The sequence below is a fragment of the Panthera tigris genome, chromosome C1 (genome assembly GCF_018350195.1).
Source record: "Panthera tigris isolate Pti1 chromosome C1, P.tigris_Pti1_mat1.1, whole genome shotgun sequence".
NCBI classification, from domain to species: domain Eukaryota; kingdom Metazoa; phylum Chordata; class Mammalia; order Carnivora; family Felidae; genus Panthera; species Panthera tigris.
In genome coordinates this window covers 40,146,558-40,168,564 of record NC_056667.1, presented here as the reverse complement: position 1 = coordinate 40,168,564, position 22,007 = coordinate 40,146,558, and the positions used below count along the sequence as shown (strand labels likewise).

At 35.1% G+C, this 22,007-nt stretch overlaps 1 protein-coding gene and 1 pseudogene across 4 annotated transcripts in view; both read left to right on the top strand.

Moving 5' to 3' along the window:
- FAF1 (Fas associated factor 1) overlaps positions 1-22,007 on the top strand; it is a 524,128-nt gene that overhangs the window by 326,323 nt on the left and 175,798 nt on the right. The gene's annotated exons all lie outside the window — the stretch shown is intronic.
- Positions 841-21,249, top strand: LOC122241242 (annotated as a pseudogene).

The window sequence follows — 22,007 nt, the reverse complement described above, 5'->3', positions numbered from 1 at the left end:
GTGAGTCCTTTTTAAAAACTATGATAGTAAAATAATGCTGATTTATTTTTATTCCTATGTGAGATGTAATTTACAGTGTAATAGAGTATCTTTATATGTGGTATACATTACTAGATAGGTTTTATACCAATCTGAAAACATTCTTACTAGCTACATTATGCATCCTCATAAATTTGAGTCATCATATTTTACAAATTGGGAGTGCAAATGACATTTGAATACTCTAATTCCCATGAAATCCACAGAGATGAAATGTATTAGAATGCAAAAATAATTACACAGAAACATTAAATATGAAAGAAACTAGTATATTTTATCAAAAAATAAAAATGTTTAAGTTCAAATTATGTTGATGTTGAATTTGAGTGGTTTATATTTTGCTTATTTTGACTGGTGGTTTTAGGTTATCAGTTACTACTGAATCAAATTTAACCTGCTATCTTAGGTCAGAATCCTTTTGGGCCTTATACTTTTCACTCAGACCCAGAGGTCAGTCGGCACTCTGATGATAGTGTTTAGTATTTCTTATCTCACTTTGGAGTGGTTCCCAGGCATTTTTTTCCCCTAGACAGATTTTGTATTTCTCTAAAAATTACAACGATCTTTCATATTTTACCTTGGCAAGGAAAGTAGGCAAAGTACTCATTTAAATTAAAGTAATAGACATTTATTACATAACTGACCTATCAAAGAAACCTTCTAAGCCCTATGGAGGCTAAAACTGAGAATATAAGATTCAGGCTGAATCCTTAAGGGCCTTAGGATCAAATACCTAAACAGAGACATAGGTAAAGTTGAAAGAATCACAAACCAAGAATTCTCCAAGTTCACAATAAGGGCATGGGAGTTGAGCAGAAGAAGAATCACATGGCTGGAAAAGGCCAAGCATGGATTAACCAGCAAGGTAAAATTCTCTCCCTCTCTCTCTTTTTTTTTTTTTTCTGGTTTCTAGGTAGCATTTATGGTGCTGTGCCTAACTTCATATAGTTAATTTAGACACTATTTTTCCCAGGAGGAAAAGCCACGACAAGATGCACAGCAGCACTATGTCCAAAGCTGTTAGCATAACTGCCTGAGTTTTGCCAAGGAATTAGATGCTGCTGGAAAAATATCCACAGCTCCTATGTTTGCTATCCAAAGAGTTCCACAGTGTTGTGGGGTAAATGGCATCCCACTATTGACTAGACATGTGCCAAATGGCTTCTTGGTACTCTTTATGCATACAAAGCAGGCCTGAGATGTATCCCTGCATATCTGAAGATTCTGTCATTATAATGAGCTGAACTCACCACTGATTAATACTGTAGCTCTCGAAAATAATGAGGTTTTTCCACCAGCAGAACCTCTTTATCAAATTTAAAATGAGGAGCCAGCTTGAAGTAAAAACTCCTTCTAACCAAAGATTTTATCTTGATTCTCTGTGAATATGTTGTGATTATAAAGCAAAGGATTATCATCAATATTTCGTGTTGACTTTATATGCCTTTGTTAATAAATAACTTTCTAAATGTTAGAGAAGATGAATAAAAGTATCTTGAGGGTTTTTGTTTTTTCATAAGTTACCCCTTCTGTATTTTGGCTTGAGAAAAATTTTGCATTTCTAATGCACTATCCATGTGTATGATGGTTTTAAATTTTTGTGGAACTATTAAGATACTGAAATTGTGTTGCCATGCCAAAATTCCAAAGGATTCTTCAATGGATGTGATTTCCAATAAACAAGCAATTAACTTTCTCCTGCTGAATTCCTGCTCAGAGTCATTATTTTGTCCTTTGCTTTTCATGAGTGTTTAATACTTCTAGATTCTGTTTCAAAGCTAGTTTCCACAGGCTCTGGCTTATATCTTTCAGCCAGGTTGTTGGTGTGTATGTGTGTTTGTGTTTGTGAAACAACATTGAACTTTTAACTTTGACCAGGTAATGGACACTGGGCAAGTTGAGCATGTTGTAGCAAATATAGATCCATTCATTTTTGTTTTGTTAGTGTATATCAGCATTGATTATGGTGTGGACATATTTATTTCCTGGACTTTGTAGATCTTTATCTAAATAACAGCAGCAAATAATGAAGTATTCAGAGTTTAGCCATCATCATTCAGTGTTTCCTTGAATACAAACTGAAGTAAAAATGGAGGAAAAGCTCATTTTATTTATTTTTTAAATCCCCTATTAAGAGAGAGTAATTAACTCAAGATCCACAATTAGCCTCACAGCAGTCCATATAAACCACCGCCAACCATCCCAGGTCTTTCAGAGGTGGCATAATTCTGAGATTATTTTGCACTTGAAACAGAGAGGCTTATAATAACTAGCCTAAAACACACTTAAGAATGAGGTTTTTCCTTTTTCTTTTTTCGTTTTTTGTTAATGTCTGCCCTCTCTAGTTATAATTTTCTGCTTTATAAATGGGGGAAAAAAACAAATATTAGGAGAGAAGAATACCTCCTTCCTACCTGGTTATAAAGCTTTGTCTTTGGTAAATCTGGAAGTAGCTGCTTTGCTTTAGCTGGAAATTTCATTATCGAATTTGTTATATGACAAAACAATTAACAAAATGAATCACATATTCAAGCTTGGGAGAGGACTATGAAGAAAATTTAGAGAGGCCTACTGTTAAAGTATAATTGCTGGCTCTTCCTTGTTTACCTTTTTTGGTTTTGTTTTGTTTTAAAGGGAAATGTTCAGTTGCAGAGCATTCCTGAATAATTCAGATATAGCACAAAGCTCGACCCTGGGAACCTTTTCTTCAGCTTTCTGAATGTTCTTTATGCAACCTGCTTTTACAGGTTTAGATTACATTCTGTGACACTGTTTTTGTGGTTGAATTAGAAACTTTTTTTTTTTTTTTTTTTAGTTAAACCTGTGATAAGTAATTGTCACAGTTAGTGCCCTGGTACAATGCTAATTTGAAGTGACATGTCCATACTGGCCCTCCGTAACATGAAGAAGCCTAACAGGTGTGAGGGGTGTGGCTTCCCATGGGCTCTGTTGAACTTCTAACCAGAGAAAAATAGCAGAAGAAGTGAAATGAACCTTGAATAAAGCTGTCAGCAGTAATTATCTCAGCAACACTTTGTGGGGAGATAAAATAAGCACTTGTGCTTTTATAACCTGAACACACTGCACCCAAGATAGATTTTTTTTTTTTTACCCATTTAACATAAACTGTTAAATACCTTTCAAGAGATCTTTTCATAAGCCTAATTACTCAATAACAACAATTATCACAAAATATAAATTGTTGGAAGACATGCATTTGTTTTTATTTTAACATGTGGTTTCTTTTTGGTATTTAAGTAGTTTTGGTAACAAAAGTTTTTTTCATGCTTTTTGTTTCAGTAAAGCCATTATAGTGTGAAATCTCAAATATTGTATAGAGAATTACATTATCTTCTGGGAAAAGATACTTTGACAGTTAGAAAAATGTTTGAAAGTTTGGTTTTCAGTTACTTTAAAAAATGTTCAGAGTATTGGACTGGCCCGTATGAAGCAAGACAACATGTGAAGGACCTGAGTGAACTGCAGGTCACCATAGCCACAGTGCTATATGCATGTCCTTGGAGAGGTGCAAAAGTCCTGTATTTCTTGAGTGAGAGATTTGATAAGCATTTTCCAGTCTTTTCTCCAAGCACCAACCGTTTTCTTTAACAGTAGTATTTTTTTTTTAAGTATACTTTAACTTACTTACAAAATAATTCAAATGACCTAATGATTATGTTTGCCTAACCTGGGAAGTATAGAGGATTTCAAGTGTAATTTTTCTCTACAAATGTCCAGGCTATAGAAACTAGCCATGCAAAAAACAGATGAAATATTACAATATATACTGCTCTCTTTATTTCTTTCATTGCCTTTCTACACCTTGAAATATATTAAATATAGTTATGATTTCAGGTAATCTAATGACATCTAGAGACTTTGGAAATTTTTTCATAATTTAACTTTACCATGTTCCCACACCCAATAAATTAGAAGTTTAACAAGCTAGCCAGGTTAGTTCACATTTACAGTGGAGGTGATGTCATTTTAAAAAAAAGCTAAGAATGAACATTTTAGTCCTGTCTCTGCTGTTATTTATTAGGTTTGTGAACTTGAGTGAAAAATAAGAACCTTTTTTTTTCTGAATAGGACTTGGTAAACTATGCCAGGTACATTCACTAAGGCAGTAACAAAGATTAGATATAGCATGATAAAATACAGCTAACATGGTGCATACTTTATTCACAAACCAGTGGTTATTAACTTCATCAAAACGGAAACTGTTCACCATTGGCTGTATCCCTAGCACTCAGCTGATTTCCTCATGGATGCTCACTATTAGTTAAGTGAATGAATAATGTCATATTGTGCACTCTACTTAAGACAAATTTAGTATTATCTGTTTGCTACTCCCCAGAGGTATATAGCAAAATCCCTACCATATGTATATATGGACACACACACACACACACACACACACACACACACACACACACCCCACTCTTTAATCCTCACAACAACCTTATAAGTTAGAAACTTTACAGAGGAGGGAATTGAGGAACTGAGAAGATGGGGGAGTTGTCTAAAGTCATACAGCTATTAGCCAGCAGACATAGGATTTCAAACACTGGCAGTGTGACTTTGGAGTCCAAGTTCATACTCTGCTTTTATACTTCTCCAAGGAAGCATAATAACAATGACTACCAAAGAAATTATCTTACAGTGATACAGGTTTCCTCAGAAACTTCCCTGTCACAGGTGTAAATGATTTAGGAGACTTGGGAATACATTTTTGGGGGGGGGGGGCGGAATTCCTTTTTTATTCATTGAGACACTTGCTCTCCCTTTTGCCTCCTAGAACAGCAGGCTCACCAATCCATTGCATCCATTGAAGTGGCATTGATAACTTTCTTAGGGCTACCTCTTCCCCAATACAGAAATGTCATACAGGGCTAAGGCCTGGACAAACTTCCATAAATGTAGGATAACAGAGTTTTGATTCCTAGATATTTGGCCCTTCCTTCAGTCAGGTCCAATTCCTGGGCCAAGCTTTCACCTCTTTAACCCAGACCCTGACCTACCCATGTGAGACCTCTGTTGCTAAAATCCCCACTGCCTCCTCCTACTCAGCTCTCACCTGGGATTGTACTCCTCCCCTCAGGAACTAGCTGACTAAAAATGTTTATTTCTGGAAGAGTTGTCAAAGTTTTACTAGGTATGATTGATTACAAAAGATACCAGGTGTTTTATGGGGCACCTGACTGGCTCATTCAGTGGAGTGTATGCCTTTTAATTTTGACGTCTTGGGTTCAAGTCCCACGTTGGGCGTAGAGCTTACTTAAAAAAAATTTTTTTTTTTAGAGATACCAGGTGTTTTAGAGAACAGAAAATTTTGAAATTAGGAGGTTATAGTAGGGGCTTTCAGGAGGAGATTGAACTGAGAGTTGACAAAGTGCTTTCACTTACTTTTTCTCTTATGATCCAAGCATACCTATGAGACAGGTAGAAGAGAATGGGGATGGAAACCCAGGCAAAAGTCATGGCATGAACAAAATCTAGGAGTAGGCAAGTGCAAGGCATATTTTTGGTTCAGTGAGCAACTATGTATACAGTATAAAAAAAGAATGGAGATAATAGTGTGAAAAATGGGCCAGAAATGGCCTTGAAAATTTTGTTCAGAGTGAGCTAAAGGAACTTAGAAATCACCTAGTCCATGTTTTTTCGTTTTACAGGTGATAAAACCGAGAGAAGAGAGTTGATGAAAGTCACAATAAAGTCACAGAGTTGGGATTTTAATCCACATCCTTTTATCTATATACAGTGTTCTTTCAATGTATTAGCCCTCCAATATTTTTATACACGTGGAATCCTATCATAGGCAGCATTGATGGGAGAAAGTCCTAAAAGAGCACCATGCAGCCTTAAGACATAAAAGAACAATAGTACTTGATTTGCTTTAATGGTGGTGATAGAAGAGAAGTAGCTTACAGGCTGGTTAAATGTATTTAAGCTGAGTCCTTAGTAGGCTTAGTCTCCCAAAGTCACTGCAGCAGATAGCAACACTTCTTTCCTCTCCCCCTCCGCCATCCTCCCGCAGGCTGTTTTCCTCTCCTTCAGTCTTGGTTCAGTTCATCTTACAGGAATTAAATGGGAAACCTGAAGTGAGTTTCCACTTTTGGACATCACTTGTAAAATATCCTCATAAAAATTTCCATCATAAGCAGGTAGTGAATGTCAGAGATGGGCTCTTAGATGTACTCAGAGCTAAAATATATCTAAACAAACATACTCTTCACTGGGCGATACTTAGAAGAATGACATACTAGCTGTTGAGAATAGATAAGAAACCCCTAAATAAGCTTGGTTTGTTTACCTAGGAAGAAAGTATTTTATTTTATTAAATATTAGTCAACATCTTCTGAATACCTTTGGTATGGAAAAGTTTAATACATTGGGTTGTTCTGTGTATGTTCAGAACACATATCAATTAAGTTAAATGTAGGTGACATAAGGTGTTATTAAACTATCTGATACCAATACTGTCATCTAGTCTTAAATTTTTAAAGACAGAAATAATTGGGCATTGCATCTGAAAACACCTATTAGATAATCCTTTTTTCTGACAAAGAGCCAAATATCAAATGTGTGTGTTTTTTGTTTTTGTTTTAGTTGCAAAATTAAGTCTACTAGGCTTGGCACTTTTTCACTTATCATCTTTTTAATGTTGTCAACAAAGATATTATTCCCATTACTCAGATTAGAAAAGTGGGTTTTTATGAGATCAAGCAACTTTCCTGGGAAATGGTATAAAATATCAAAGCCAGGATCCAAGGCCAGGTTATCTGTATCTGAGTACCTGACATAATGGGAACTTCATAAATGTTTATCGAATAATTAAGTTATAGACTCTGGGTAACTATATGGTTCATATAACTTACTCAATAACTAGTTCTAAATTTTGAAATAATTATGGGGAAGAAGGGCAAGTTCAAGAGAATTCTGCACGTTTCAGATTATTCGCCCCCCCACCACCATCCCGTGGGTTAGAAGCAATGTTTTTTAATAGGTTCTTTTCTCTCTTCTGCCCTCCACCAGAGGGTGCTCATAAGCAATTAAATGACCAAGCGTAGAAATAGGAACTAAGAAACTAGTGCCATTTTCATTCACAGCATGGATTATTGCCCCTGTGCAAAATAGGTGACTTTCTTAAAACAGAAGTCTTGATTCAACTGAAATAGCTTCTTTTGTTTAAAGTTGCCTTGCAAATAGTAACTTGTCTGTCTGTGTGAGCTAGTATCTTTATAGACGTAAACCTGACCATTCTTAACTAAATAGGTATGAGAGAAATTATGTACTAGGCTACATTAGGCTGGTCTAATAATAGGCTACATTCTTATACAATCTAATGCTCTTCATAAGTACTCTAGTATTCTGAAGTACTTCAGAAGCTCTTCTAATGTACTCACTAGAATCAAATAATAAAATGCAAGAATGTTGTTATTTAGTTTATAAAAGTACATCTTTTTGGAAATTTTGCTAATTCTATTACAATGGTCAAATCTTTATCTCCTTATGGTGCAGTCTGGTTTTAGGAGATAGGATGCAATAGAAGACTTAAAAACTAAAGCTTTTGTGTCGAGCAACCTCTCTTTGATAGAGCTCTGGATAATGTGGAGCCAGTTCAGGGAAGCGTGAAGGTGGACAATTATAATGTGAAAAAGTAGCATCAGTTGATTCTGTTTTCAAGAATCCCAACATGTTTTTTAAATATTTTCAAAAATTTTAATAAATTTATTCTTTATTAAAAAGACAGTTTAAATTAAGTGTGTCATGTGGAATTTACAACTTGTCAAATCTACAGTTCACATCTTGGGAATATTTACATGTAATTTATGACACTAACTATGGGTTAAATAGAACCAAAATAAAAAAATATTGTAATGCAATTTTAATTGAAATTTGTCCTCTGCAGATGTTCACTGAGGACCCAAGAAGATGGCCAGCTTATACAGCTTATAGTTTAGAGTGTGGTTATCGAAGAATGCCACAAATTAGTAGCTTCACTAAGGCATTTCTGCATACTAATGCATTAGGAAATGCATAAATGCATTAGGAAATGCTATTTATTTTGACAGTCATTTCCTCAAAGATCAGTCTCAAGTCATTATTGATTTGAAATCCCTTCTTTCTCTTTTTTGTTTTTTTTTAAATTTTTAATTGAAATATAGTTGACATTTAATATTATATTAGTTTCAAGTGTAAAACATAGTGATTTGACAATTATATACATTACAAAATGCCCACCATGATAAGTATAGTTACTGTCTGTCACCATACAAAGTTATTACAGTATTGACTATATTCCCTATGCTGTACTTTTCATCCCTATGATTTACTTATTTCATAACTGTAGGTTTGTACTGTTTAATCCCCTTCACCTATTTTAGCCATCTCCCTATTCCCTTCCCCGCTGACAACCACTAGTTTGTTCTCTGTGAGTCAGTTATTCTTTGTTGTTGGTTTTTTTGTTTTTTAGATTTCCACATATAAGTGAAATCGTATGGTATTTGATGGTATTTATCTTTCTCTGATTTATTTCACTTAGTATAATACCCTCTAGGTCCATTCATGTTGTCACTAATGGCAAGGTTTCATTCTATTTTATGACTAATATTCCATTGTATGTATATTTACTGCACCTCCTTTATCCATTCATCTATCTATGGACACTTGGGTTGTTTCTATATCTTGGCTATTGTAAATATTGCTGCAGTAAACATTGGGTACATATATCTTTTCAAATTAGTGTTTTCATTTTTTTCAAGTAAATACCCAGAAGTGGAATCACTGAATCATATGGTATTTCTGTTTTTAGGGTTGCTTTTGTTTTTGAGGAAACTGCATTGTTTTCCACAGTAACTATACCAATTTACATTCCCACCAACAGTGCCCTTTTCTCCACTTCCTTGTCAATACTTGTTTGTTTGTTTGTTTGTTTGTTTGTTTTTTGTCTTTTTGATACTAACCTTTCTGACTGGTGTGAGATGACATCTCATTATGGTTTTGATTTGCATTTCTCTGATGATTAATCATGTTAAACATCTTTTCAGTGTCTGGTAGATTAAAATAAACAGAAAAACAAGTCAGGAACAGTTTATTTACATATATTTCCTAAGTTTTTGTCTTTTTTTAGAAATTTGGGATAATTAAACCAAAACATAGTATTTGGCAACTGGCTATAACATCTTTGAAGAACAGGTTAAGAGTCAAGAGAACATGCTTGTGCTATCATTAAGCAGCTGTTTGACTTGGTAAAACATTACCTCTCTACATCTCAGTTTCTCCCCTTAAATAGTACTATTTGACTAGATCCTCTTGTAAGAAGGAACTACTTTTCATTTGGAGTCTACTGGGGATGATGGGGCTACTGATAGAACATGCTTAAGAGTGGCTGCTGATAACTCTCAGGAGAGTCACATTACTAGCTTTGAATGGAGCAAGGGATGCTTGATGGGGATAGTATGGCAGCAGCACTGAACTCAGCTGAGACTTAAAGATCTGTGGTCTCCTTGTTGGGATATCAGCAGTTGATGAATTCAAAGACCCTTCCAACTTGAATATCTTCTGAGTCTAAAATGAAGCCATATCTATAACAGCCATCCTTGTTTCTTCCAGCTCTACTTGCTTGCAAGATAACATTCGTGTTTTTGTACATAACAGAAAGCCTCAGAATTTGTTACTGTTGGTGTTTATTTCATGAAACCTTACCAACCTTGCCAAATCAATTGAGGACTATATAATAGAGCAAGGCCAGGAAGAGAACACAGTTTTTGAGCTCTTTACACAGGAGTTTTGTAGGTAATTGATCTTGACCTGCACATCTCTTATAAGATTCCATTGGTTCCAGATTGTTATTAGTCACTTCCTTTTTAACAGTGTGCTTTTTTTTTTTTATGAGGTGACTAAACTGCTATTTAACCCTGCTACAAGAATGTGGCAATGGGCTAGTCCAGACAAGTGGATGTGCACTTGGTAACTAACATTCTTAATAAGCTTGCTTCAACCTGCCACAAATTAAAGCTCTGTGACTTTTCTAGCACATAAGTGATTTAAAAAAAAAAAAAAAAGCTCAGATTGTGAATAAATAAGCTTTTTTGATTTGCACTCTGGTTGGCAGTAAATGAAACTTCAGCCTCATGATTCAGTTTGGCTTATAACTGTCTTAATCTGTCTAGCTGAACAGTGAGCATCTGAAAGTTTTAAAGGGGTGATCCAGCAGTCATCTTCAGGGATTCTTATTCATAAAAAGCTTTGGATTGGTCAGATAGGTGATGTAGTTGAAAACTCCATGGCTTTTGGAATAAAATCTGGTTTGCCACTTAGTAGTTCAGTGATCTTAGACAAGTTATTCTACCCCTCTGGGGCCATTTTGTGATCTGTGCAATCATGTTTATTTTTAATTTGCAGGATTCTCATATATGGTAGACATATATTATGTTAAGCATATAAAATATTGTACCTGACAAATTGATGATATCCAGGAGCAGCTGTTTGCTTAAGTCAAAGAAAGTAATTATTGTTTATCAGTCCATCAGACAACATATGGTAGGACCTTAATTGTTTTATTTTATTTTATTTTATTTTATTTTATTTTATTTTATTTTATTTTATTTTATTTGAGGGAGGGAGCAAGCATGCGCATGCGCATGCTTTTGCAGGAGGGACAGATGGAGAGGGAGAGAGAAACTTAAGCAGGCCCCATACCCAGCAAGGAGCCCAGAGAGGATCCCAGCTCGGGGTTGGATCTCACAACTGTGAGATCATGACCTGAGCTGAAATCAAGAATCAGTTGCTTAACTGACTGAGCCACCCGAGCATACCCCCCTACCCACCATTTTTGTTTTTGTTTTTGTCTTTGTTTTTTGAGAGAGAGAGAGAGAGAGAGAGAAAGGAAGCAGGGGAGAGGGGCAGAGGGAGAGAGAGAGAGGACTGAATTATTTCTAAATGCTTCTGAGATAAAACTTCCTGAGTTTGAGTTTTGGCTCACTACTTAGTAGCTCTGTGATCTTGGGCAAGCTCCTTAGTCTATGTAAGGTTCAGTATCCTTCTCTTTAAAATGGGGATTACAATAATACTTACCAAGCAGAGTTATTGTGACAGTTAAGTGGAGTAATGCATATAAAGCACACACATAATACCAATATATGTTAAGCTCTCAATAATAGCAATTATTACTAAAATATTTTTAAAACTACTGAGTAATTTCATGGGTATTTGTATATATATTTCAAACCTTATCAAATTATATATTTTAAAACCTGTATGGTTTATTGTAGGTCACTTATACCTCAATAAAGCAATACTCAATGATGTGTGTGTATATCTTCTTTGTACTACAATGATTGTATTCTATGCTGCTGCCTTGTCAGGATGGTGACAAGCTTTGAATGTTTTTTTTTTTCTTTTCTTATATTGGGGTACCTGGGTGGCTCAGTCAGTTAAGCATCCAACTCTTGATTTCGGCTCAGGTCATGATCTCATGGGTTCATGAGATCAAGCCCCAAGTTGGGCTCTATGCTGACAGCGTGGAACCTGCTTGAGATTCTTCTCTCTCCCTTTCTCTGCCCCTCACCTGCTTGTATGCACATGCTCACTCGCTCGCTCTCTCAAAATAAATAAACATTTAATAATAAAACCTAAGTATTGTAAAACTATAGCTTTACTATTTGTATCTTTTAAAAATTAGTTTGTAAAATACAATGCTCTTGTGTTTAAAATTTTTTTCTTTTATTAATATTTTTTAAATACAAGAGCATTGTATTTTACAAACTAATTTTTAAAAGATACAAATAGTAAAGCTATAGTTTTATAATACTTAGGTTTTATTATTAAGTGTGTCACATTCAGGACAAGGATCCTTCAGGTGATTGAACTGAATGTTCTTAGTGATGTATTAAGATGACATTTCATAAGAGCTGGAAAGGGTCTGAGAGGTCTTTCATGTGGGTTGCTCTCATATTTTACAAAAGAGAATATTAAGGCTCCAGATGACTAGCCCTAAGTCCCATAACTTGGTCTCCAATTCAGAACTCTTAAAATATCTTAGTCTCAGTGATTTAACAGTGAGGAAAAAAGACAAGCTGCAATGTGGGGGAGAGGGCTAAAAGTTAGCTACAGAATAAAAAATACTTTGAAGAACTAATTCATATTTTTAAAGAAAGTGTTATTTAAGAAGGGCCCTATAAACATTCTGACAACTAAGCTTAAAATAATAGTACTGTGTCAATGGCTTGTTAGAGGTGGCCTGTGATCAATTATGATGGTTTATAGGAGTTGTCATTTGCACATTGCCGTAATATTTCATTTTAATTTGTTTATGAGGAAACACTATATGCTTTCTTAATTATGTAAGGGGAAACATTGAGAAGATTCTAAAACTTCACAAAAGAAAGCACTTTGAGAGTTTCTCAGTTGTTTCAAATAATTGCCATTATTTATGAAAATTAGTTTTATCTGTATACTTTGCATAATTTACAACCTTTTAGTCTCAGGATCCTTCTGTACTCTTTAAAAATCATCAAAGACCCCAAAGAGCTTTTGTCTACAAGGATTATATCTAATAACATTTGCCATATTCAAAATTAATATTGAGAAAAATTAAGTTTTTTTATTTTTTGCTTATTTATAAGTTTATTTTGAGAGAGAGAGGTGGGGAGGGGCAGAGAGAAGGGGAGAGAGAATCCCAAGGAGGCTCCCTCTGTGCTGTCAGCACAGAGCCCGAGGTGGGGCCTGAACTCAAGAATCACGAGATCATGACCTGAGCTGAAACCAAGAGTCAGACACTTAACCAACTGAGCCACCCAAGTGTCCCAAGAAAAAATTAAATGTTTACTTAAGATAATAATAAGTCCATTACACGTTGATATCAATAACACCTTTTAATTAAAAGTAATTGTATTTTACAAAAAATAAAATTAGTGAGTGATGTGTTACGCTTTTACAAATCTCCTTAATGTCTGGCTTAATAGAAGACAAGTAGTTTCTCATATCTTCTGCATTCACCTGTTGTGAATATATCATTTTGGTGGAAGTATAGGAAGAAAATCCAAGCCTACATCCTGGCTTCTCCTGGAGAAAGAAGGAGTATTTTAATAGTCTTTTCAGATAATTGTGAATATTCTTATCTGATACTAGATCGGAACTCAATAAGTGATAGCTAAATGTTAGTTTTAAAAGATTATTTTTAATGTTTATTTTTGACAGAGAAGGAGAGAGCATGAGCAGGAGAGGGGGCAGAGAGAAAGGGAGACAGATGATCAGAAGCAGGCTCTGCACTGACAGCAGAGAGCTTGATATGGGGTTCAAACTCACAAACTGAGAGATCATGACCTGAGCTGAAGTCAGACACTTAACCAACTGAGACACCCAGGTGCCCCTCTAAATGTTAGTTTTGATATGGAGTCTACAGCCATTTAAATATACATTTTGTAACTTTGTTACAGTAAGATCCATTGATCTGTCTTACACTTTAAATAGATCCTTTTCCAGTGCATAATTTTATAATATCATGCATTCATTGTTCATCCAGAGAGTATCGGTCCTCTGAGTTATGCAGATTTTCTAATGTTGACATATTCCATTATTTGATGTAAAAAAAAATGATCACCTGTTAATATCACTACCAATCTCATTGGAAAAGTCTTTAAGGGAGCACATGGCTGGCCCGGTCGGTGGATCATGCGACTCTTAATCTCAAGGTTGTGAGTTTGAGCCCCACTGTGGGTGTCGAGATTACTTAAAAATAAAATCTTATTTTAAAAAAAGAAAGAAAGAAAAGAAAGTTTTTAAGCTTTAGGAAGCTGTTGAACTCATGGTGGCTAATACGTTTTTCAAAATTTTAATTTTTATTTGAAAACTCAAATTTTTTCATGGGTAACTGATAACACTCAGACCTGTTCCTTGAAGTAACAGGCTTGCTTCATTCGTTTTTGAAGAAAATTCTGTCAGACACCTAAATCCAAATAGCCATTATTTGTGTGCCAGTCATTTAAGTAATAACAGTGTTCCATTGAAAAAATTGTTGGTTCAGCACACAAGGCAAACAATTACACAAGTGCTTTTTCCTCAGCAAAACCATCATACTTTGCCATATGCAGCAGGAGTGCTTTTTGCAGACTTCCCATTTGTTCACACAGAGAGTTTTAAAAGAGGTGTACATGGGGCACCTGGGTGGCTCAGTCGGTTAAGCGTCCGACTTCGGCTCAGGTCATGATCTCGCGGTCTGTGAGTTCGAGCCACGCATCGGGCTCTGTGCTGACAGCTCAGAGCCTGGAGCCTGTTTCAGATTCTGTGTCTCCCTCTCTCTCTGCCCCTCACCTGTTCATGCTCTGTCTCTCTCTGTCTCAAAAATAAATAAACGTTAAAAAAATTTTTTTTTAAATAAATAAATAAAAGAGGTGTATGTACTCAAGAGTCATGTTTAATTAAAAGTAGTATTTTTTACTGATTCAGCAGGGACATTCTTTACTGGACATTTTTATAGTGAGTACATGGCACTGGAGACTTTCACACAGTTTGGTGTCACTCCCTTGATTTGTGCTAAGGTACCAGCAGTTTTGCCCACCATTGTTTTTTCATTGTCAGTGTAAAAACACATTGAAAAAGTCAAATACCATCTAAGTGTTATTATGAAAATTATTTTGATGTTGTGGACCCCCTAAAAGGATCTCAAGAACCCTGTCTATAAACTGCATTTTGAGAATCATTGGCATAGTTAATATGTTCCTAAGAAAATACTAAATCTTAAGAGTATTCACTAACTGATGGAATACCTAGTATGTGGCAAATCTATTTTCCTTTAAGCCATCTTACAGAAAGCCTGTTAGGAAAGGTAATATTATCCATTGTTGTAGAAGAAACTGAGGTTTAAGATATGAAATATTGATTGGAGTAAATAATAGAATAATAACTACCAGAAGTGAATTTGAACTCAAGACACTCAGACTTTAGAAGTCTTGCTTTCAAGAAAATCAGAAAATAAGCCAAAAACTGGTAGAAGGTATCTACAAAAGTTACGTCTAATAAAGGGTTTTTATCTAAAATACAAGAAACTCTTAAAACTCAACAAGAAAATGAACAACCCAATTAAAAAATGAGCCAAAGACCTTAATAGACATCTTACCAAAGAAGATATACAGATGGCAAATAAGCATATGAAAAGATGCTCCACATCATATGTCATCAGAGAAATGCAAATTAAAAAACACCTATTAAATGACCAAAATCCAGACCACTGACAACAGCAAATGCTGGTGAGGATGTGAAGCAATAGGAACTCTCATTCGATGTTGGTAGGGATGCAAAATGTTACAGCCACTTTGGAATATGGTTTAGCAGTTTCTTAGAAAACTAAACATACTCTTACCATATGATCTAGCAACTGAGTTTCTTGGCATTTACCTAGAGGGGTTGAAAACAGCTTCACACAAAAACCTACTCACAGATGTTGATAGTAGCTTTATTCATAATTGCCATAATCTGGAAGCAGCCAAGACATCTTTTAGTAGGTGAATGGCTAAACAAACTGGTTCACCCAGACAATAGAATATCATTCAATACTAAAAGGAAATGAGATTTTAAACCATGAAAAGACATGGATGAACTTTAAAATGCATATTACTAATTGAAAGAGACCAATTTGGAATGACATTCTGGAAAAGGCAAAACTATGGTGACAGGAAAAAGATTGGTGGTTTCCAGGTGTGGTAAGGGGAAATAGAGATGAATAGTCAGAGCACAGAGGATTTTTAAGGCAGTGAAAATACTATGTATGATATTATAATGATGCATAAATACCATTATACCTTTTTCCAAACATATAAAGTGTACAACACAAAGAGTGAACCCTAATGCAAACTCTGGACTTAGAGTAATTACGATGTGTCAGTATAGGTTTATCGTTGGTAAAAAAAAAAACCCATTCTGGTAAATGATGTTGATGATGGGAGAGACTATGCCTATTGGGGGCATATGGCAGGGGGTATTGGAGAAACCTCTGTACTTTCTTCTCAATTTTGTTGTAAACCTACAATTACTCTTTAAAGAAAATAAAGTCTTTATATGTAAATATACATATAACTCTCATGCCATTCAACAAATAACCCATTTTATGTATATAATAGTTTGATTTAATTAAATCCATGACCCATTTAATGTATATAATAGCCAGTGAGATTTTTAGGCATGAAATTCTTTTACCCCAACCTATCCCTAAGCATTCAGAAGATTATACCCTCAGATGTGTTGTATTTATTTAAAGGTATAGAATTAAATAATAAAGGGATTTTGACTTGATTTCTTTTTGAATTTGTGAGCCTATTTTGAATCTCTGAATCTGTGATGATGGAAAGTCAGAGAATTACAGTCTAACATGGCCAGAAAAAAAAAAAAAACCTGAATAAAGCCTTGAAATAGATTTTGCAAATGAGTCACAGTCCTTCATTATATTAGGGTAAAGCAGTCTTGTGATTGAGAGATTACCATTTTTTTATAGGTTAATTAACTAATATAATGTATGCAAATCTAAATTTTTTAAGGCAACCCTCTTCAACTATAAAATCAAGTAAACCTGCAGCCCTAATCCTTTTTTCCAATTTTTTGCAAAATAAATGCCCCAACGATAATAGTATCGATCCTTTATAATTATATAACCATTTGGTTTCACATACATTATCTCATTGGATCTTCATATCAACTCTGTGAGGGAGAACAGATTGTATTACCCTATTTTTATATTTAAGGACAGGTTTATTAATCTATTCTCTTTCTAAGAAAACTGAAATACAGAAATTCTAAATGATTTTCCCATAGTCATTGGGCAGTTGAATGATTTAGCCAGTCGAGAATCTCAGCCTTCTGACTACACATCTTTTATATAAATTTAGGTTATGAGTCCCAGCAAACATTTACTTTAGCCCTAAATTCTTGAAATCACTCTCTGAGTAACCATTGTCCCTTCCAAGGGGTTGCTAGCCCTATAGAAACTGCCTGGAGGAGATATAGCCCCATCTTTACTCACTTTTATTCCTTTTTTTTGTGCCTATTCTTATATGCATCTTTTGTCTCTCCACCTGGTATATATGTTCCCTCAGGACAGACTTACACTGGGCACATAGTAACTCAGAAATTCCTGACCCTGTAATTTCCTCAGTGGATTGTGATTGGTGTCTGAAATAGAGTGATGCAGAGGCCCACTTGGTCAGCTGTAGGCTAAGGAGAAAGTGCTGGCCACTCCTCTTCAGGAATTACTAGCAGCTATGGGAAAGGTTAATGTTAATAACTATAGACACCAGCCCATTGAGGAGCCAGCCCATTTGTAGTACTATGTACTTTTAACGAGTACTTTCCTCCAACTTCTAAAATATGTCCTCTTATAACTTACACATGATTAGGCTGCTATGCAAAGGTAGTCACAGTAGTATCTAATCACCATTTCTCTCTCCAGGTCCTAAAAATAATGATCATTGGACTGATAATAGGTCTTCTGCCTAGTCCGTATACTTTCAAAATCAGCTTTTACTTACCTTAATTTAACCCTTTCAAAAGTCCATTGACGTAGTTAAGTCAGGGATTACTTACCTCAATAAATGGAAAACTCTGGCTTAGAATAGAGACTTTCACAAGTTCCGGAGGCTGGGAAGTACTTGACTCAAGATTTTTCTGGCTCCTGGTCCAAATTTCTTTCCATTATGCTACACTGCTTCTAATTGTCAGTGACATTTACCATCATTATTGTTTCATTACCAGAGGATTTCAGGATGGGGGAGGAGAACTTTTTTTAAATGAAAACTATTGTGAAAGTTAACATGACTTAAATTTAGCCTGTGCTTCTTATCCAAATTAGCTTTGCTTTTCTTGGTACTGAAATAAAATAAATTGAGCTAATTATGATAAATGATGAATAGAATGACAGGAAGGATGCAGTTTGCTTTCTGTAATTATTATTAATCAGGTTTTCTAGCATTTGTAAGGTACAGGGCCAGAATATATAAATGCCAAAACAAACTAACAAAAATCTCTAACCATGGGGCACCTGGCTGCCTCAGTTGGGAGAGCATGGGATTCTTGATTGGAAAGTCGTGAGTTTGAGCCCCACGTTGGCCATAGAGTTACTTTAAAAATAAGTAAAATGAAATGGTTAAAATGGCAAAGGTTAGGTGTACTTTACTCCAATAAAAAAAAAATAATAATTTAAAAAAACCTCTAACCAGACTAAAGGAAAAATAAGAATCAAATACAAATGATTTTTATCAGTATAATATATATGACAGCACATACCTCACATGATTGAAAATACCTGTATAGTTATGTGACATTTGTAGTTTTCATTCCAGTACTTGTCTTCAGATAATTAGCTTATTTGTAACACGTTTGAATTGTACTCATGACCAACCCACTATTGTGTCTTTGGTTGGTTTTTATGAATTTGCAGATATTTAGGTTTCCTCAGATATCAGTTTAATTCACACCCAAAAAGTTACCAATGGATGTTTTCAGCGTGCTAATGGAGACCCTATCTTATTTCTAATAATAATAAAAGAAACTTTTTATCATCATTATATTAAATACACCAATGTGTCATTTCATGAACATTAGAGAAAACACCCTCTTTTGGCTACTTAATATTGTTTTAATTCTATGTAGACAAAAATGACATGTACTCATATGTGCTCACATTTTCCCAAATTTAATTTAAACCTCAAATTAATTATTTAATATCTGACCACTAAAAACTTCAATAGAAGTAAATATATGTGGCTTTAATTATGTTGGCTAAACTAGGCAGATTCTTTGGGTAACATCTTGGATCATAATGGTAATAAAAATTAACTGAATGTTTGTGTGCCAGGTACTGTGCTAGGTGCTTTACATATATTATAGATTCATAGGCTATAATAATTTGATATTGTGGATTAATATGATTAAATAATAAATGACATTGTTAATATCTGTGGAAATTTTTCTTTTTAGTGCCTTCAACAAACACTATTCCAAGCACCTTCCAAAAAAGATTTATAGAGCACTGTCCTGGGAATTAGTAAACTGAAGTATTATTCTATTTGGAAAAGTAACAGACATACTAGTAGTGGGTGGTGATGTGGAGGTTATATATGATTAGCTTTATTTTAGACTTATTACAGTTTCCTGGAGCACCAGTCTATTGTCTTATGAAAAATAGCCTTGACTAAAAATAAACTATTGGTACTGCATCAAAATAAAAAGCTTCTGCACAGCAAAGGAAATAATCCACAAAATTAAGAGGCAACATACTGACTGGGAGAAGATATTTGCAAATGACATATCTGATAAAGCATTACTATACAAAATATATAAAGAACTTAATACAACTCACACCCCCAAAACAAATAATCCAATAAAAAAATGGGCAGAAGACATGAACAGACATTTCTCCAAAGAAGACATACAGATGGCCAACAGACACATGAAAAGATGCTCAAAAGATCACTCATCATCAGACAAATACAAATGGAAACCACAATGAGATACCACCTCACACCTGTCAGAATGGCTAAAATCAAAAACACAAGAAACAACAAGTGTTGGCAAGGATGTAGAGAAAAGGGAACTCCCTTGCATTGTTCGTGGACATGCAAACTGGTACAGCCACTGTGGAAAACAGTATAGAGATTCCTCAAAAAGTTAAAAATAGAACTACCCTATGATCCGGCAATCACACTACTGGGTATTTACCCAAAGAATACAAAAGTACTAATACAAATGGATACATGCACCCCCAATGTTTACAGGAGTATTATTTACAATAGCCAAGTTATGGAAGCAGCCTGTGTCCATCTGTCAATGAATGGATAAAGAAGAGGTGAGATATATTTTATATATATATAATGTATATATTATATATACACGTGTACATATATATAGTATATATATATATATATTATGCATACACTGTGTATATATATTATATACATTGTATATAGATTATATACACATTGTATATAGATCATATATACACATTGTATATAGATTATATATATATACACACTCACATATATATGTGTGTATATAGACATATATATAAATATTATTCAGCCCTATAAAAGAATGAAACCTATTAACATTTGCAGCAATGTGAATGGATCTACAGAGTATAATGCTAAGCAAAATAGTCAGAAAGACAAATACCATATGATTCACTCATATGTGGAATTTAAACAAAACAAATGAGCAAAGGGAAAAAAGAGAGCAACAAACCAAGAAACATACTCCTAACTATAGAGAACAAACTGATGGTTACCAAAGGGAAGGTATATGGGCAAATGGGTGAAATACATGATGAGGATTAAAGAGTGCACTTACTGTGATGAGCACTGGGTGATGTGTGGAATTGTTGAATCAATATATTTACACCTGAAACTAATGTAACACTGTATATGTTAACTCTGCTGGAATTAAAATAAAAACTTAAGGCTGCCAATACCATTGGCAACTGAGTCGGTGCTGCATCTTTTGTACTGATTGCTCCCTGGGCATTGAGAACAGCCAGGCATCATGCCACCTTGTGGGTGGTGTGGAGGAGAAAACCAAGGTATATGTTGGTAGTCTGGGAACCAGTGTCAGCAGAGGAGAGTTAGAACGGGCTTTTGGTTATTACAGTATCTTAAGAACTGTGTGGATTATGAGAAATCCTCCAAGATTTACCTTTGTGGAATTTGAAGATCCTAGATATGCAGAAGATGCAATGCGAGGCCTGGGCAGGGAGGTGATTTGTGGTTCCCAAGTGAGAGTTGAATTATCAACAAATATGCCTCGGAGCTCTGATTTTGATAGACCAACCACCTGCCCAACATTCCTTTGATCCCAATGATAAATGCTATGAATGTGGCAAAAAGGGACATTATGTTTATGAATGTCATCTTGACAGCTGGTGGAGGAGAAGCAGGTCACAGTCTAGATCACATTTAAGATCCAGAGGTAGATGATACTCTTGTTCACATAGCAGGAGCAGGGAAAGGAGGTCAAGATCACCATCTCCTCAGCGATCAAGATCTGTGTTTCTCTGTAGATCGAGATCAGCTTCACACAGAGGTCTACGTCTGGTTCCATAAAAACATCAAGATCCCCATCAAGGTCAAGATCAAGAATCAGTTCTGTTTCACTATCAAGAATCAGCCATGGGGCGCCTGCGTGGCTCAGTCGGTTAAGCGTCCGACTTCGGCTCAGGTCATGATCTCGCGGTCCGTGAGTTCGAGCCCCGCGTCGGGCTCTGTGCTGACCGCTCAGAGCCTGGAGCCTGTTTCAGATTCTGTGTCTCCCTCTCTCTGACCCTCCCCCGTTCATGCTCTGTTCTCTCTGTCTCAAAAATAAAAAAATAAACGTTAAAAAAAAAAAAAAAAGAATCAGCCAAAGTCCAGGTCTCCATTTCCAAAAGAAGCCACTCCCCATCAAGAAGTACACAAAGAAGTGCAAGTCCTGAAAGAGTGGACTGAAGTTCTCAAGTTCACCTTTTAGGGAAGGGTCATTTTGTTTACATTATTATAAGGGATTTGTGATGTCTACAAAGTGTAACCTAGGAAGGGTATTTCAGTTATCTGAATAAATGGATTTGGGTTATTACTCTATAAATTCACAGCAGTAGGATAATATAAATTTTTGTTGAATGTATTAACATCCTGTGGTCTGAAAATGTGGGTTTTAATCTGGTACATTTTAATAAAATGTTTCTAACTAGAAAAAATAAAAAGAAAATATAATAAAAGAAAAAAAATAAATAGAGTAAAGGAAAAAAAAGAAACCAACCCTGCCAACCAACATCTTCTTCTCAGACTTTCAACCTCCAGGACTGTGAGAAAATAGATTTATGTTGTTTAAGCCAACAAAAAAGAGGCCTTGACTATTGTAACATCCCATATATGGAAAAATTTCAAATTTTCAAAGCCTTCCTGGTAATATAATGCATGGACTACTAGAGTGAGCTTTCTAGTCTAACT